We start from the raw sequence: 19,428 nt of genomic DNA, 5'->3' as shown, positions 1-19,428 counted from the left end.
CCGGGACCTAAAGAGTGGACGCTAGCAGCCGCCTATATAAAACGAATAGGCCTATGAGAGATCTGTTGGCTTTATAAATGTGTGGGTTTTTTAAGCCATGTACAATCATGGCTGAAATTAAATAAAAACACGATAGGATGAGGTGAATGCTGACCATGTAATTTTTGTATTTTTATTTTTTTACTTTGACTTTGAACTACGCTGCACAGCATCCGCACTGCTGGACAACATGGCACAAAATGTCAAGGCCAAATAGCTGTATTTTATAGCTTTGTCAATGTTTTTAAGCCACGTTGTGTTTTTCTAAAACAAAAATGAACATATCCAATAGATCTCACATTGGCAAGACCCATTAGCTTCATCATTTTTGTTTTGTTTTTCTGATGATGTTCAACATTGTCAGTACCTATTTTTTTTCTTCTTTTTGCTGCTGTTGACCAGCATTGGCAAAGAACACCAACAAACTTGAAAGCAAGACCTACTGGCTCTGCCAATGTGTGTTTCTTTAGTGGGTGAATGAAAGATCACTGGAAGATCAGTTGTTTAGCCATTATCAAATGCTGTAGATCCTCAATAGAGCCCCATCCGTTTGGCCCAGAAAACAGGAGAACTTCAAAATGTCCATATGCATGATAGACTAGTTGTAAAACATGATCTGCCACAGCAGCACCCAAAGGCATCATGATCCACTGCATCAAAGAAAATACATTTTCAATATGTTTTAGCCATGCTATGTAGCAAGCAACACTGTGATGCCAGTGCATCTGTGGCAGACAGGATCACATGCTTGGAACAGAGGTAAACTTGTTAATTGAGACTGCGTACCGCCAGGGGAAGGCTACCTCCTACAAGCACTGAGCCAGATTACGATCGAGCATCATGTGCCAGGGAAAGGACAGTTTACCTCAAGTAGATACTAGTGGAGTTCCTGTTCACTGTGAGCCAGAAGGCCTAGTGTCCTGTGCCACGCAGATAGATGTCTGCCTCTCCGAGTGCCGGCCACTAAGGAAAGACCTTCTCACACACCAGATTCACAGCTGAAGGCCTGCTTTTACCAAATGTCATGTCCGGAGGTTTCAGCTGTGAGAATTCCTCTCCCAAGTACATTTGAACCCCTCACTCATCTCGTGCCCAGATGCACAAATACCTTGAAACGCTTTAATACACGCATTCTAGATAGCAGGGATGGCAGCGAGGAAGACAAGTCACAAACAGCGGCTCGGTTTACAGAGCGATCAATCTGATAGAGCCTCAAACATTGTTTATTAAGGAGAGGAAGAAAACACGTTATTGGGATCGTTTAGGAACAGTGGAACAAGTGTGATATTAACGTATTATATTTCACACAAGTGGCGAAAATATGCATTTCCATTGGAACTGAATTTATTAGGTCAGGTTAACCGTACCAGACGGCAAAAGCTGTCTTATTACAAAAGACCTACTGTCAGCTTTTCAAGGGCTTAAAGCCTGTCTATCGCTTACCGTTTGCGTCCTTCTCATTTAAAGACTTGTTTAGCTTCTATTTGACCCTCAATTGGTGCACTGTGTCTATAACATGAATACCAAAACAACCCGAGGACCAACAGTCACATCGTTCACAAAAAAGCCAAATCAGCAGAAGACCACCTTTAATGGACTGTAGGCCACATTTAATGGATTGTTACAAGGATCTTTCTAGGACTTCTGAATACATTCAGTTAACTTGCTGTCCTAAACGAACTTGTCAATAGCTGGCGATCATGGGCAACAATAAAATAACAGTTTCTTTATTGACTATCCATTTTAAATATGCTTTTACTACCAACATTAAAATAAATCTTAAATAATATTATAAAGACTCCTAGTAGTGAACATTTACACCACCTTGAATTCTAAGCGAGTTTGCGAATCTCAAATAATCAACAAAACTGATATATAAAGAAAAAAAAAGACCAGGTGAAGAAAGTTAATTGGACAGTCTTTATGAAATCTAAACCCATATTTTTACTTTTTTTGTGCCGCATTTGCGCCATTTTTTGACGCAAAAGCAGCGTAAACTTACATTTTGTAAGTTTGCGCCGCTTTTGCGTCCAAAAATGACGCAAATGCGGCACAAAAAAGTATAAATATAGGCCCTAGTATTCTATCAAGTACAGTGAATACTAAACAACATAAAGGAGATACAAATCAGTCATACAACCTCAACAAAAGTTCAGATTTTCTTATATTTATTTTCATTTTCCTGAAACAATCTTCTCGTTCACAGAACAAAGCAAGACTTGCCATATTTAATCTAAGACTTCGACATACTGGTTGGGTTGAACAAAAAAATCATATAGAGGATACGAGAGTATAGTTAAAATAACGCTGAATTTAACAGTGAAGAATGTCTTACTCAACAGAAAAATAAACTGCAAAAACAAACAACTAATAATACAGAGGAGGTGTCAGAGTGAGAGAACTGAGTGATGCGGCGTGTAATGAGGAGCGGGGCCACCAGGCGGGTCACGGTCAGCCTCCAATCTCCTCCTGTCTTCCACGATCGTGGGCGGCCACACTACCCTGCTACCCTGCATTCACACCCAGCTTCAGAGGTCTATCAACCTGCAGACAGCAGCTGCTGGCCGCTAACTCGCTGTCACTGCTTGTCCTGCCTGTGGAGGAGGGGGCAGAAAGCCGAAGTGGGCCTGCCCGCAGTGGTCAGAGTAGCCAGAGCGGCAGGGCGCAGGGCAACAAAGCATTCGGCTGCAGCGCCACACATCGCACGGCCGGGGTTAGGCCGGGGTAGCTTATACACATTACAGCATCCACTACTGCAATGCTCCTACAATCAGCCTTACCACCACTAGCACTCATAATTAACTCACTCCAAACCGGAATGCAGGGAAACAGGAACATAGTAATGCAAAGCAATACAGTAATCAGTTGGTGTATTGGTAACAGGAGGCGGAGCCAGGGCCTTTAGATGGTATAGCACTGAGCAGCAGCGGTGGAAGGAAAGGTCGCGCTCTTTGCAGCACCTTCATTCATGGTCTCAGTACAACTCTGGAGCACTCCAGCCCAGTTCAGCCTAGAGTTAGGCGTCAATTCAAAATGAGGATTTGATACTCGGGTCCTGGGGCATAGGTTCCCTAGAAGCATGCTCGTGGAGCCTTAATGGGGGAGTGTTTGGGCCTGTGTAGAGTCCATTAAGGTGCTTGAACGACACTGAAGAGCTTTTCGGACCACTGTCCCAGAACCATAATTGAGGTTGCGCAGCAACATTGAGTATTATCAAGCACCATAAAGCACCATTAGCACAACTAGGGCATTGATTTAGTGGAAAGAGAATAGACCCCATAGGAGTACAGCCTCAACCCCTCCCTGATCAAGGAACTCAGGAAGGCTGATATACTTGCATGACTGCAAGTGCCTATGCAATCAAATTAAGAAGAGGACGGACTATGGTGCCAGCTGGAAAATCCCACACAGAGTGTTCATTCAGAGGAGAACAGCAAGAATGACCAAAAGCAAAATGTGCACAAGGAAAATGGGATGAATGGGACAAAAACAAATGGGAAGAAGATGACTGGTCACTTAGGAGATATAGCATGTGAGGAGGCCACCACCACTCATTAAGAGCAGACGATTAGGGAAAATTACAACGGTCAGCGTATAATAAAGAAGGGAGTAAACAAGGAAGAAAAAAACATGACTGAGTATTTCCCCAAAGCACATAAGGGAAATCAATCCATGGATAGTATGGACTTCTCTTCAGGATCACCCATCTTTGCAACAATGGAAGTACCTAATTACACCAATTTAATAAGCTCCCAATTTGACCACCAAAATGGTACTAGGAGAAGGCAGATTCAATCATGTTCAAAGATGGGATAATCACTAAGAATCATTGAGCTTTATTCAGCCTTAAAGGAGTACACAGGTCCTGTAGACCATCGGAAACTGACCCAAGAAGGGCCAGAGCTAGATATATTTAGGCATACAGCAGGTTCCCCTGCTCTAATGAAGGGGATGACAACTGTCCACGTGAACCTGGGGAATTCGGAGCAATCAGCAATGGAAAAACAACTAGCAGAAACACAGGACTGCCAACAAGAAAGACACTGGGAAGTCCACTGCTAGAGAGAGAGAGAAGGTCCAACATCAAGGGCAATTAAACAAGGGACAGCTAAAGGATATGCAATAAGAAAACCGGTGTGACTGCACCATTTCAATGAGCTGTGACTCCACAATCAACCAAGATAAATTACTAACTTTCATAAATTCCACCTTGATGGCATGTGCTAAATGCATTCACATGGCGATCACACAAACTGGAAATTCAAATAGAAGCAAATAAGCAATAGCCCTCAGTATAGTAAACATGGCCAAGAAATTAGACAACATCGACAAAAGGGTAACATCCAATGAATGCTCAGAAACTGTGGAGAAATTACGGACCTTACCAGAAGTACTCACAACAATGGTAACATATTTGGAAATCCTCAACTGGCCATAAGCCATAACTGCAGAAACAATGGAGACAAATGGAGCAGAGAAGGCCAGCCCCGAAATACAAACAGAAGTGCAAACGGTAAAATTAGTCCTACAACCTCCATCAAAGTCGGATGAAAGTGGTTAGAAACCGAGAAAGCTTGACCCATAATTATAGCTTACAGTATGGAAAACCAACTTGGGTTGACAGATGAAGATCTGAAACTTCCACCAAGGGAGGAGAGGTCAGCAAGCCTGGCCAACAAACCATCAACAAGACGAGGAAAAGCTAATTTTAAAAAATGGAAAACAAATGCTCAATGGAGCAGAGAACAGCTCTGCCAGGACATGAAAGGACCAACAGGTTCACCAAAACAGAGTGACAAAGATAAACTGAATGACAATTTTTATCCAATATTTCAAATAAACAAGATCCACACTCACAACCACGAGCCCACTGTGCTTAGAGAACCAGCCACAATGGAAAACGCAATAACCCAGACTTAAGCAAAAGTCCTGCAACATGACAGGCCTGGCAACTCCTATTTAGGATCTACAGAGCAGGACCAAGACTCCCCTGAGAATCACCATGAAGGACTATATAGCCAAAAACGTGCTGCAAGAGAGTTCATAGAGGAAACAGCGAGCAGAGAAACAGAAGCTGTTGCCATCCTCCGGGTTTTGGTGGTTACAGGGGTTGGCTTTCGGTCGTGCATGGTGTAAGATTGGGTGGTTGCAGGGCCTGCACCAGGTGTGCCCAGGGCCTGTAAATTAAATGCTAATAGTGGGCCAGCAGCACTGATTGTGGCACCCACGAGTAGCCCTGCAAACATGTCTCAGGCCTGCACTGCAGCGCATATGTGTGCAGGTTTTAAACTGTTCACATACACAATGCACCCACTTGCCAGGCCAAAACCTTTCCTTTTACTACACCTAAAGTAGGCCCAAGGCAGCCCTGTAGGCAGGATGCATTTAAAAGGTAGGACATGCAGCTGTGTGCTTTACGTGTCTTGATAGTGAAATACCTCTAAATTTGTTTTTCACTATTGCATGGCCAATCTCTCCCATATTATAACATAGGAACTGCTTTTATCTTTCAAGTGTAACTTCCCATTGGGAGCAGATAGAGATACTCAGTCTGGGGTCTCTTAACTCACAATTTAAAAATGAAACCTTTAGTGATGTTGGTTTTTGGACTGTAAGTTTGAAAAAGTCACTTTTAGAAAGTGGACATTTTCTTACGTAACCAATTCATGCCTCTTTCTGTCTGTGGAACACACATCTGGGTCAGGATGACAGTTGGGCTGTTTGTGTATTCATTCTAGACAGCCACACCAAGGGAGCTGAGGTGTGCCCTGCACATCCTGATGGCCCATCGCCAGGCTGATGAGTCTTCCTGACCTAGAGTAGTGGGAGAAGCGGACACTTGCACCTAAATAGGTTTGTGCCTGTCCATACACAAAGCAGTCTCCAACTGTCTGGACAGTCTGGGGCCAGGGCAGGGAAAGGCAGGATCATGTGCACTACAAAGACTTCTCTTTGAGGGTTGCCTAATTCAAAGACAGAAACGGGTAAATGTACTGGACCTCTGACACCACAGTTAGAATCCTTCTGGACAGAGGACTCTCTGCCAGGAATAAAAGCAGGATGCTGCGGGAGGGACTACCATTCTGCCTGTTGCTTTGCTGTCCTGCTGCTTCTGTCCTGGGAGTGAAAGGAGTGGACTTTGCTTTATTCACCCTGCTTCCAAAGGTTCTGCAAGGGCTTGGACCAAGCTTGCCTCCTGTTAAAAAGTCTCAGGGATACCAAAGACATAATTTGCCAGCACCTAGATTCTTTTGCTAAGAGTCCTGACCTTCCAAGTGGTGCCAAATTCAGTGAGTTCTGGTGCAACAAAGAGGAAACCAAGCGCATCAACTCCAGAGCGACTTTGGAATTGGCGCTGCGGTCTGACCTCGTGCTACTGCTTGCACCAGAGTTGTGGTTCCTGCATTGCTAATTACCCCACAAAATACTTCACTCATGACATCTTTGATAACATAATTGATAATATCAATGTAACTTTTATAGTACAATATTTAGCAGAAAACTGTGCATGGCAGGGGAGGGTTGTGCAAGGCTGGTGAGAGGGAAGTGGACTGTCAGGGCTACTATGAAGCAACACACAAAGAGATGATGGGTAGAGCGCTAAAAATTTAAAAACACTCACTCTAGTCACTCCATTACTCTTTTGCTCTCCATACCACCCCAGTTTGGACCCAGCCGTATGTAAATCAGTCTTGACCATGCTCCCTATGGGAACAGTCCAGCCGGAACTGCCAAGACAGGTTATCCCTGGACCAGAAACAAGCAACCTGGGACAAGGATAATTATGAAAAGCATTTCTCCTCCAATTGGCGAAGTAAACTGAGCTTCCAGTGCAGAGGGGCAGGCCTCTGATGAGGTCAGCGCTTGATCGTGCGCTGACCTCAGAAGCTACAGAGGGGTCAAGAGGGGGGTGGGAGAAGGGGAAGCGATTCCCCTTTCATCACTGCCCAGGGGAGGTGGGTGCGAGACCCCCGTGGGGAGTGCTAGCACTTCCCCTGAGTGCCCCTACTTGGACTTAACGGTTATGTCCTGGGCACCCGAGCGGTGCTGCCCAGGACATAACCGCTGCGTCCAAGGCACCCAAGGGGTTAAATGAAAGAATACTTGATCAGATCAGAGCTATGCTGTTGCAAAACATTATACTATGAAACATATGAATGACTGGAGTAGCATGAAGTTCTTTGGCATAGCTCAGGCTATCAATGAATGTGGAGTGACAAAACCCTTAAAATATAGCAATTGGAGAGCAGATATAGTATCTGATTATGTACCAACTTGCCTCGTGGGTTGAACACGGATGAAAGAACTTAACGTTCACTTTTAAATGGACCACTAGCAGCATTTTTAGTTGTGATAATTTAGCTCCTTTTCCCCTTGGGGAAGTGTGACTTTAAAACCTGATTGTTGGAGATTGTGCTTTATTTCAAATGTCTGGAATACGTAGTAGGATGAATTAACAATATAGAGAGTAGTGATAGGAGGATACCATGTTCAAAGCATGATACAAATAAGGGAAAAGTGGAAGGAGCATAGGAAGTAGTCAACACATGATAGAACTACAGTATGCATAATGGCCCATGGCGATGAATGATATGTTTGGTGGTGGGCACTCAGCTTCATTGATATGGGATAAAGAAGTTGGTCTGGGGGACACTTGTGACAAATGACAGTCACTGGACACAGACCGTAGGATGGTTCTCTGTAGCCAGATAATCACATATATCCCCCGATGATTTCAGGCACTCAGCCTTGAATGAAATGTCGATATGACTTTAGACACGATCAAGTAACCACATATCGAATAAGAGGCCTTATCCATGATTAGCTGCTACATCGATATCACTGTTCGATATGTAACAATTAACCAGAACATATAAACATGCATGTTAATTGTTCAGATTTCGTATGGTGCTTCAAGACAGAATAGTACATTATCTCACAACTATCATGCTCCTGGTAATGTTACAGGAATTGATAGTCTTACCATCTTCTAAAATTATGGAGATTGCAAGTAAATTTCAAACATAGGCTACTTCCAACTGCAGCATTTGGTTACTCACCATGACTAATGAGATGTTTTTTTTCCTTAAAAACTCAGACAACTTCACTGTGTATGTAAATTTTATGGTATAGCTATACCATCATGTTTTATTTAGATTTTGCTTGTGTATAGATATTGTTTAATTAGTACACTGTTAGCGTTCTCATGTGGAACAATAAGATCCAGAATGCCTCATGGTCGGCGGTATGGATCAGGTGTATATAGTGAGAAAAAGTGGAAGAACTCAGTGTGAGCCTTCGGCCATGCACAGCATAGATTGGCCACAGGTCCTGGCCAACCCCTATAACCACCCAACCTCAAAAGCATGGTTGGCAGCAGGGCCTGGCCTATGGCCAACAACTATAACAACCAATGACCCCTCCACTTCCCACACTGATCTTGGACCCGGGACCCCAGCCCCCAGGGCCCACCTGGCGAATCTCAGCCCTGGAGACCTTATTTACTAGGGTCCAGCCATGTCACCTGGGTGCCCCCGAGAGCACCATGTCACAGTGTATGGAACTGTGGGAGGGGGGCTGAAGGCCCCAGTGGTCCCAGGTGGCTTCTGTGAGAGCCGGCATTGCTGTCACAGAGAGGGAGCAGCTAAACATGCAGCTCCGTCTCTGTGGGAGCAGTAGTTTCCTTTGTTTCCTGCCTGCATCTCCGTAGGCAGGGAAAGAGAGGAAACTCTGATTGCAGGGAGGGAGAGCGTGTTTGCTCTGACTTGGTGGGAGCTGTCAGGGTGCCCCCCTACGCTTTACATTTACTTGAATCCCTGGGGAGGTGGCGGTCCTTGGGGCTGAACAGAGGGCGGGGGAGGTGAAGGGGGGGAAGTCACGGAACCCCACCTCGCATTTAACATTGTAATAACACATTCTTTTTACTTGTAGCGGCCCTGTGCAATACATTTACTTGAAGGCCCTGGTAAGTGGCGGTCCATGGGGCTGCGGGGGAGGGGGCCAGGCACCCCCCACATTTTCTTTACTTGTAGCCCCAAGGAGGTGGCAGTCTCTGGGGCTGTGGAGTGGGGTGCCCCCCCATGCATTTCATTACATTTACTTGAAACCCCTGGGAGGTTATGGTACTTGGGTGGTTTCGGGGGGTAGTACAGTCAGGCAGACCCCACCTTGCATTCAAATTGTAATTTCCCTGGGACCTCGTCGTCCACCCGGGGGCTGAATTTAAACAAGCTAGCAATTTTTCAGCAGCTCCATTGTGTCTCCCGCCTAATTATTATTTATTTTTTTAAATGCATTTTTGCTCCTGGGTGGGAGGTGGGACGGAGAGTACTTCTGGGACCCCAGCACCAGAGCTAAGGGATCAAGGAGTCCCTACCCTGGCCCCTTTTCTTATTTTTTCATCTTTTTTTCTGGGGCTCGCCAAGTCCCAATAATGCTGCCAACACTTTCATGTAGAAGTGCTGTCAGCCACTCAGATCTCAGCACAAGATAGGGAGGGTTCGCGGAGCCTTCGCGTCCTTTTTTAATAATTTTTTTTTTTTCTTCAATTACTCAAAACTACTGAAGAGATTTACACCAAATAACAAAGAGGTTGCTTTCTGGACCAATAGCTACCTTTCTGCCAAATTTGGTATAATTCCGTTCAGTGGTTCGGGCTCTATTCCTGTTCAAAATCCCTATGGAAAAATGCATAGGGAAAATTAGTTCTGAAAGCTACCTCCCCTCTTTTCTCTGCCCCTACTGGACAGATCACCCGAAACCTTCCAGACAGACATTAAAAGTGAGTGTCATATTTTTCTGGAAAATTCGGCGATAATTTAATCTAATGGAGGCAAAGTTATTAGCAAAACAAAAACGCTTTTTCTATAGAAACTAGGCCCTAACTATAACTACCTAGCGGCGATGGCCACTAGGTAATATACACACACACACACCGGGACTGTGGTCCCTTTATTAATGGATTGGGTGGGCATAACTAAAAATAATTTAAAAAATAACTATGCAGGTAGGGGTAGTTTAAGGATTATAATGGTCCTATGACACTCAATCTACCTTTGACAACATGTTTCTATCCTATTCTCATCAGGACAAACAGTGCCACTGTCCCAGTATTCATTTCAAACTGCTTCATATTGGAAGCCCTGGTGCCAATATGTCAATTGCATTGTAAAACAAGAAGGCCACTTGCCTGTGTGAGAATTGAAGCTCACTGAACGGAATCAGTGAATCTGCCGGTAGCAACACATGTTTTCTTTTGACACAAGATTCAATAATCCGAAGTGAAGCACAAGTAATATAATACATCTTTATATATGCATGCAAGCACTGCCTACTGCTAGCCATGATTTAAAACACGGACTGAACTAAAGTAATAACAACAAACCGGTGACCGCCCGCCTACGGCCACCTGTACACACTCACATATTAATCTTGCAGGTGATCGCTCTATACCATGCAAACATAAAACGCACTTACGAGTCAGGGTTCATGACTGTTGAGCAAAAGCCAAGCATATAAATTAGCCCAGTAGGTGACCGTTCTTAACGATGTATTAATACACAACAATGGTGCGCCGTGACAAAGTGCCCGTTCTCCACATTTTAGTGAAACGTCAACAGGTGCGGACAGAGGGGGTCGGCGCTGTAGTCACACTCTACTCACACATAAAAAAAATTAAAAAAACACACACACACAAAAAATGGGAAATGAGAAGTCCAACACTAAACCTGGTACTCCGTGGCTCAAAAGGTACTCAGTATTAGAATACCTCCAGGCCCAAATGGCCTGCTAGGAGGAATATTCACAGAGGACTCTACTTTTTGGGCCAGGGTTCTCTTCCCACTGTTTTTAGCATGCAGAAATGAATGCAGAAGTCCCCGATTCATGGAGAGGGTTGCTGCTTCACCCAATATTCAAAAAAGGCGATAAAACTGATCCAAAAAAACACAAACTAAATCGCCCTCCTGGACATCGAGCTGAAAGCATAAGCAAACACATTGACAGAATTAACTAAATAGATTGAACAACAAGAGATACTGCCCTTTTATCCAACTGGCCTTCTTAAAGGAGGAATAACTACTGACAACATGGTTGCCTCTTATCCTATGTCATGCAGCAAGTCTCGGGCAAAAACAACATTCCAGTGTTTGATTGCTTTGTAGATTACTCTGCCGTGTCTGAAAGGGTAGCCTGCAACAACCTCTGAAAGAAACCCCAAAATTGGTCAATCCCGGATAGCCTCCCAATCTCCACCATCTCTCCTTACAGTGGGACGTGGGCTAATGCTGTGCCAAGCTCCTCGGAATCATGCACTTCTAAAGCCCCTTTGACACGATTGCTGAGGAATGAATAAAGGTCTGGTTGTCTAAGAAGGGAAAAGCTGATAAGTTATGGGCCAAGCTTCTTTACTCTTCAAAACAAAACGATCACAGGAAATTTTGGAAGCTAATAAACAAACTTGATAAGGGTCCTAGACATAGGACATCAAACAACTCTAATATAAGCAAGGAAGAATGGGTGAACTTCCTAAGAGACCATTTCAAAGAAAGAACGGACACCACTTCCAGCCTGGGATCTCATCCAAACCCATTTGAAATAGAGCATACTGACAACAACACTCCGGATATCCTAGAATACCCTAATGTGATGCTGGAAATAAACTATTGAGAATTCACATAACAGCTATGTACCAGGCCCCAATGGAATCCCGCCATACCTCCTGACAGAAAAAATGACAATCGGGGAGGCTTTTTCATCTCCATGTTGAACCACATATTGCTGACTGGTAACACTTCAAAACGTTGAAGAGGATCTCTCATAGATCGATTTTCAAAGGTGGGAGAGCCGTACTGCCAAACACCTATCGCTTGATAGCACTGCTAGATGTGGACCTTAAAAGCTTTTCAACTCTACTTTTGAAAGACCTCTGAGAGGGGGGCAATGGAGGCAAGAAGGTTGCCAATGACCCATACAGGGTTCTCCAAGAAGAAGGGGAACTTTCTAATTTAATGGCTGTGGGCCTTATAATGAAAAGAGAGCAACACTCACGCCCCACTGTTTATGTGCTTTGTGGAGTTCAAGGTGGCCTTTGATTGTGTCCCAAGGGGGCAGTACTGGGAAAAGTTACAACATTGGGGCATCCCGCCACAGCTCTGAAGAGCAATCCAGCTGTTATATTCAAGAACCTGGGTAAAGATCAAGGTAGGGGATGGCCAGAATTTGTCCAGAGACATTATAACATCTCTAGGGTTAAAGCTAAGGTGTGTTTCAGTCCCACTGCTGTTTAATCGGTTTATTTTGGATTTATCGCCATCACCTGCCTAAGTGGTGTCCCATGCACCGAGCCTAGGCAGCCAAGATCTGTGCAACAGTTTATATGCCGATGACCTGTTATTGCTAAGTAACACTGAGTAGGTCTGCAAAGACTAATCAACAGGTTAGCAGAGCATTCAACAAAATATCAGATGGAAATCAAATCTGAAAAAGACCAGAGTTATACCTTTAAACCGCCAAATTTCAAAACCTGGCAAATGGTTCTTCAATGGGTCAACTATCGAGGAAACATCAGCATATACATATCTAGGACTCAAACTAGATTCAAGGAAGTCTTCTGTCACACAAAAAAGGCTATTATAGCCAAAGCAGATGCGCTAAACTTTGCTTTTTCGAACTTAAGGAAAAACCTGTGAAGACAAAACCTAAAGGCACCAATTATGGTGATAAAATCAAAACTGATCCCCACTTTATTGTATGGACAGGAGATAATCCTAGAGGAAGACGCTGACATTCAGGAGAAGCTTATATTATGAACGTACAAACACAGGTAAGACTAGAGTTCTCTCTGGCAAAGCAATCACTGGCCACAGAAGAGGCTTTCATAGGATACTGCCATCATTTGAGGAATGCCCCCAAAGACACACAGGTACACCTTGCCTGGGGTGAAATTAATCTTGAACGGGGGAAAAAAGACACTTCACCGTATACTTGCAGAATAGTATAGAAAATCTTGGTCTTTCAGACTTACAGCAACTGAATGCAAGTGATTTAATTTTGAAGAAAGTTTTGAATAAATGTATGCAGCAGAAAAGTCGCCTGGAGGATGAAATGTTAGTGGCAAAACCAGAGTATGGATGATTGGTGATAAATTCCTATGAAACTCACAAGGAACAACCCTACTTTGATTCAGCTCTTTCTTTAACCACCAAGAAGGAACTCATGAAAATGCGTTCTGGCCTCCTCCCAACGTTAGAGTTTACCCCTAAATGGCAGATTAGGGGGTAAATGGAGGACAAACTGTGCGGCCTGTGCCATCAGTCGTAAGAAACATTTACGCATATACTATGTCTATGTCCAAAGCTCGAAGGGCCCTGCTGCGTAAATAATTTTTGGCCTCGGGGGAAAGAACCTGTATGTCGGCAGCGATAGGGGCCTTAAACCCACAAAATCTTATACTGAAATTTCGGCTGGTGCAGTTTTCAGCACATTTTAATAATTACATAAAATTATTACCGGGGGTCTAACGAGGGGTATTGTGAACAGGGAATCAAAGTTTTTTTTTTTTCCTTTCATCAACGGCTTCTAAAGGATAAATTAGAATCACCCCCACCCCCTTATTGCTATCAAACAAAATCCCTACTAGCTGGGCTGCATAGGTTGGTTGGCATTGTTACCTACATCATTGTGACGTATACATATGGTCGGGCTGCTAGAGGCAGAGTGCGAAGAATATTGACGCTTTTCCCGACCACCCAGGCCTTCTAGCCCTGGGCATCAGAGTTTGTTCAAAGGCCCAACAAGCTCACAGAAGATGCCGGTTTTTGTAGTGAAGTAGTCCATTTTTATGTAATGTGCTTTTTGCACAATTAGCTGCGTTTTGCTGTGCATGTAATGTTTGCACAATGCACCTTTTCTTTTCTTTTATTTTTTTTTACATGGGTTGGGTGTTCAGTCAGGCTATGAGAGGCTTGGCACCCTCATTTTTCACCATTAAATTATGCTCCTTTTGCACCAGTGATCAGGTGAGAACAGGATGAAATGATGGTTTAGTTAACGGAAATTTGTAGTCTCATAAAAGATTGTATGAACCTACATATCTTTGAATCAGTATGTGTATGTCAACCCCTAACGGTACTGCCAAATGTTGAGGTAACTTCTTTTTAGATATTAGACGAGAACATGTAGATACTATTGCCGAATGCTCATGCCTAATCATGTGACACTTTTAGCCTTTTACTGACTGTATGATTTTAAGACTACTGATTTGTGTTTAGGGTTTTAATCAACTAATAAACTAAAATTTCACCCTGGTTAGTGTAAAACTTGCAGGGGAATGGTCTCTTCAAAAATCTACACGAACCGCGGTTTAAAACAAGGATGTGTCCTTATCCCAACACGTTTTCATCTATACACAGCAGATTTGGGGAAGGTGCCGCAGAAAGCAAATCAAGTAACCCCGAAAATAGGTCAGAAGGAAGTGTATTTAATGTAAAATGCAGATGACCTGCTATTGATCTACCACACATAAACAGGTCTTCAGAAAGGGCGTCATGCATTACACACTTATAATGAATGAACTTAACACCCGGACTGTTCACCCAAACAAGACCAAAGAGCTGATATTTGGATGCTACGCATGGCAGACATCGCAAAGATGGAGACTAAACCCCAGACAACAGAAACCGCAAGAAACTGTAATTACCTCAGGGACAGTTCAGTGAAACTGGGAAGGTAACAGTACAACAGCACAACATGAAAACAAAGGGCTAGGTGCCCATATATGCACTCTGCACGCCCAACGTAAAACTACATAGCCCAACGACCGCGGCGATCAGGAGGGTCATTAAGGCAACGTTTCTGTCCACAGCGGGCTATGCACAACAGGCATTCCCAGGGCAATGCAAGACTCACTTAGAGAAAAGTCAATGTCAGTGGTATAAGCGCATCTTCCGGTTACTTCCACACACACGCATTAGCTTCAAATGATTCGAGTTCGGCCTTACCGAGCAAAAACACAAATGCAGGGGTATGCATGCACAGCGTTATTATCGCTTCATGAATGCTCCAGCAAGCTCCATGAATGTGGCACTAAAGCTGATATATACATGCAAAGAACAACCACTGGAGCATCTATCTGTACACAGCAGTTGAGAATCTACATCTGGCTAAATAGAACTGGAAAACCGAAGGTATAAGCTACATGGCTCTAAAAATCTCAGTAAATAAACGAGTACATCAGCTAGCACAGGAAGCCAACATTGCCGGGCTCATGGAAAAGCAAAGATAGGCAGCACTTAAAATATCTTATCAGATCCACAAAATACAGCCATACCCAAGCCAAGCCTTGGCCAAGTACTACCTGAAAGAGATCCTGCGGGCCAGACTGGTATCCCTCCTGATAAAAACATTAAACATGTCTTGGAAATCCCTACCTGCCAATAGACGATGCAACTATAGAAAAGAAACATTACTACATCTCATATGCGTCTGTCCAGTTCTGCAACAGACAAACTACTAAAACTAATTATTTTGCCCAAGCGGCAACTGTTCTTTGTAACAGCACCACACCCTCGGATTGGGCAATTTGGAAAATTTATGCTGGCGGCCAGAACCTGTTTGAAAGAAGCCACTCCATCTAACAAGGATTAAAACTAGAAACCGGATTGATCTATATTGAAGACTTAGCATTTCAACTTGCTATTTTGCACGTCTAATATATTAGGACATGGATGAATTGAGGGGAAAGTCGGGTTCTCTGTGCAGCTTTTATGCACAAGGTCCTATTGGTAAACAAGGTGGTAAAGATTTATTTTTTAATACTTATTTATGTTTTTAAGCTTCAGGTCTGGCTTGAATTGTTGGTGAAGGAAGGGCAGTTTAAGCAGGCCTTTGAACATGGTGTTTTTTGGTAAACAAGGTGGTAACGGCTGTTTTAACCCTCGCTGTGTTTGTGCTTTAACTATGAACAATCTTGGTGTTCCGCCCAGTCTATGCTCAACACAGACTTCAAGATTTTAGCAACCAGTCTCTTTCCCAAAATGCAGACCCTAGTACAGGAAGACCAAAATGGCTTCATACTACAACGTAGCATGCTGCTCAACCTTAGGAGACTCTGCCTCATTCTCTGCCACCCAGACGTTCCAGAAGCACCAGATGCAATGCAATGTCTGTAGACCTTGAAAAAGCTTTTGATTCGCTTAGGTGGGACTTTCTGTTGAAAGTAATGTGCAAATGGTTATAGGGAGGATTGGATAAGGTGAGCGGTTCTCCTGTATGCTGAACTGACAGCACAAGTGAAGGCTGGGACTGTCATCTCCATAGCTTTTGGAGTGTTTAGGAATACGAGACAGGGGTGCCTGCTGTCGCCCCTAGTGTTTGCCCTTTGCTATCGCGCCATTGGTTGAACTATTTTGGGAGAGAGAATTGAAGATGGGATAAAGCTAGAGGGACACACACGTTATCTCATTATACGCCGATGACCTTCTCCTGTATTTAGCCACTGGCATGACTGGGTCTAGAGATGCGATGCACCATAAAGAAACCTTTGGGGCTCTATCCAGCCTAAAAGTCAACCGGACCAAGATGTGCCTGTTCTCATGTGCCCCAGGAGCCCCCAAACTGCCTGATTTCCCTATGAGGCTAACATGATCACACACAACCCTTAGATATCTAGGCATACAAATCTATCATCCTATAGACAATCTGTGGGAGGGTAACGTGGGGCAAGCCAGGCGCTCCCTCAGATCTTACATTTCCTTTTGGAGGTTCTTGAGGTTGCACCTTCAGACCTGAATATCAGTCTTCAAGATGGTGCTGCTGCTGCACTTTTTGTACCTTTTTTTTTACTAACCTCCCTATTAAAACTGTGTTGGCGTGGTTCCGACAGACGCCCTCCTGCGCAAACTGATCTGGGATGGCCGATGCCATAGAATATTGTTGTCAGTACTAAGAAGGGGTGGCCTCAGCACCCCGACTTTGAATTGGACTATCTGGCACAACCCCAGTGGGTGGCCAGGTGGCTAGATGGCATACACAGGGGTGCCTCAGACCCTCTTGGCCTAATGCCACATCAGGAATTACTACTGGGTAGACTACCATGCCCAGACTTACCAGTCGTGAGATAAAGTGTCTTACTCCAAGTGGCACTATACAGTTGGGGCTGCTAAAGTAAGAACACAGTGAGCGCCACTATATGCACCAAATCTACCGCTGGTGGGATTGCGCCCAAGGTATAGGGTAGACAGCTTTACCCTGACTCAACTGAGGAGCTGGACAGAGGCTGGGATATTAACAGTGGGCGAATGCTTTTCATCGGGTGTCTTTCTGCCACTAGATAACCTGACTGAGCAATATGCTCTGCCTCAAGGCCAAGTTTTGACGTACGAGGTACTGATAAGCACATACGCAGATTTATGGGGAAAGGGGAGAGAAGAGCCCCGCAGCATGCAGTGCTTCAACTACTGCTTACATTAGGCTCAGTAAGATGGCAGGTGACATGGCTTTACATATCTCTATTAGAGATGAGTCAGAAACCACTGACACCACTTAGAAACAGATGGGAAATCCTTCTAAATTGTGAAGTAACAGACAGAACCTGGGACAGGATTCTAACCTACCCACATAGAATCCCCCTTAATACGAGACTTAAACACATGCAATTCAACATATTACACATGACATGCCCCCACAGGCTGCATGTAATATTTGGTGGAGAACCTGGGATATGCCCCAGATGCCACCTGCCAGATGCAGACTTTGGCCAGGTGATGGGGGAATGCCAAACCCTACAGGGTTACTGGAATTTAGTTTTGCTCCATTTCAATGAGACACTGGGACACCCTCTCCCCTGTACCATAGAGATATGCCTGCTTGGAGAATTCTCTAGACCCAAGAAGTGCAAAATTGGCTCTAGATTCTTAGATGTGGCACTTGCCTGGACTAGGCGTAGAATCACACTGTACTGGAAGTCTGGGGTGAGACCATCAATGGAAGCCTGGGTTAGCGATGTTACCCTGTGGTCCAGAGTGGAGGAAAGCCTCTTGAAACGAGAAGATGCTTGTGGACTCTGGAGACGCCCCATGACAGGCCTATGGACCGAGGTGCTAGAGAGCTGGGAGGACACAAGGTCAGAACACAGTGAGTCAGATGGAGAAAATGTAGAAACAACCGCACCCAGCACAAGATGAGACACCAAATACTAAATCGACTACGCCCCCCCCTCCAATCCCCTTTACTTAAGTTGCATCAGATACATACACCAATGACAAGGTCAAGCACACATGAGAACTAGGCACACCCACACCATCTCCCGATAGAATTATACTTCAAGATAACCTCCAGCAGACTGCTTTAGAGACTACCCGTTGTTATATTTTCATTTTTGTTTTCATTTTCTCTTTTTTTATAATTTACTTCCCCTTCAGGACATTTATATGATATATAGTTGTATATGAGGGTTATCATGGTTCGAAGAGGCCCGTAGTTCTGCACGTTAAGGCCTGCACAGGCAGACAGAGACATACCATATACCAAACAGGCAAGGTTCCAGATCACACAACTGGACCCATTTATGTAAGCTTATGCAATGAACCCTGAATTAGAACGAATCTAACTTTTGCCTACTGTCAATGTTCCCACCGGTGAATGCAAAAACTATTGTATAATTATATACTGTAAGATATGATGCAAATAAAAAAATAAAAAAAAATAAAAACTATGAAGAAAACAATCTTCATTTTGGCCATTTTTAAGGCCAACGACATGGCTGATTAAAGTAGAAAGTCCGACACTCAAGGCAGCCCAGAGCACAAAGGTATTTCTAGTAAACAATGGGTCAACAGATTATTATAGTTTTTTTTTTTAAAGAAGAATTATTATAAGACAAAAAATAACTATTCACTTCTGTTAGTGTGCTGAAAAGTTATGCTATGATTATAATGTTGGAAATTTGAAATGATTTTAGTAATCTCGCAAAAAAGATTTATTCATTCATTGTTAGAAATGAGGCAATTAATTTTGTTGGGGGCACCAGCCTCAACTCCATTCCTCCTAACTGGTTCGGTCAAAACGCTGTTCTGAGGAAATCTCTGCTCATCCCCTAGAAGCTTTGGCACACACAGCAGGCAATCCCCAGAGATGTATGTGCTAAGTTTCAGGGGTACCAGCAGGGTTAGAGCAAAGAACACAACAAAATAACATTTTCAGATCTCTTTGGACTAATAAAGAGTTTAATTTACAAAAGACAACAAGATCAGCAAAACAGGCTGAGGAAGAACAGAGATATTACATTTTAAAGTTATAATACAAAAAGGGACAAGAAAAGGCAAGCACGAAGGGTGGTGGGGGGGGGGGGGGGGGAGCTCATAGTGGAGTGAGGCCTAGGTGAATTGTAGG

At 43.8% G+C, this 19,428-nt stretch overlaps 1 protein-coding gene across 2 annotated transcripts in view; it reads right to left on the bottom strand.

The window, feature by feature from the left end:
- The window catches only part of NUP62CL (nucleoporin 62 C-terminal like), a 140,243-nt gene that overhangs the window by 74,938 nt on the left and 45,877 nt on the right, over window positions 1-19,428 (bottom strand). The window lies entirely within an intron of this gene.

Source organism: Pleurodeles waltl, chromosome 2_1 (assembly GCF_031143425.1).
Source record: "Pleurodeles waltl isolate 20211129_DDA chromosome 2_1, aPleWal1.hap1.20221129, whole genome shotgun sequence".
NCBI classification, from domain to species: domain Eukaryota; kingdom Metazoa; phylum Chordata; class Amphibia; order Caudata; family Salamandridae; genus Pleurodeles; species Pleurodeles waltl.
The sequence above is the reverse complement of the archived record's forward strand: the minus strand, read 5'-3'. Positions and strand labels throughout refer to the sequence as shown.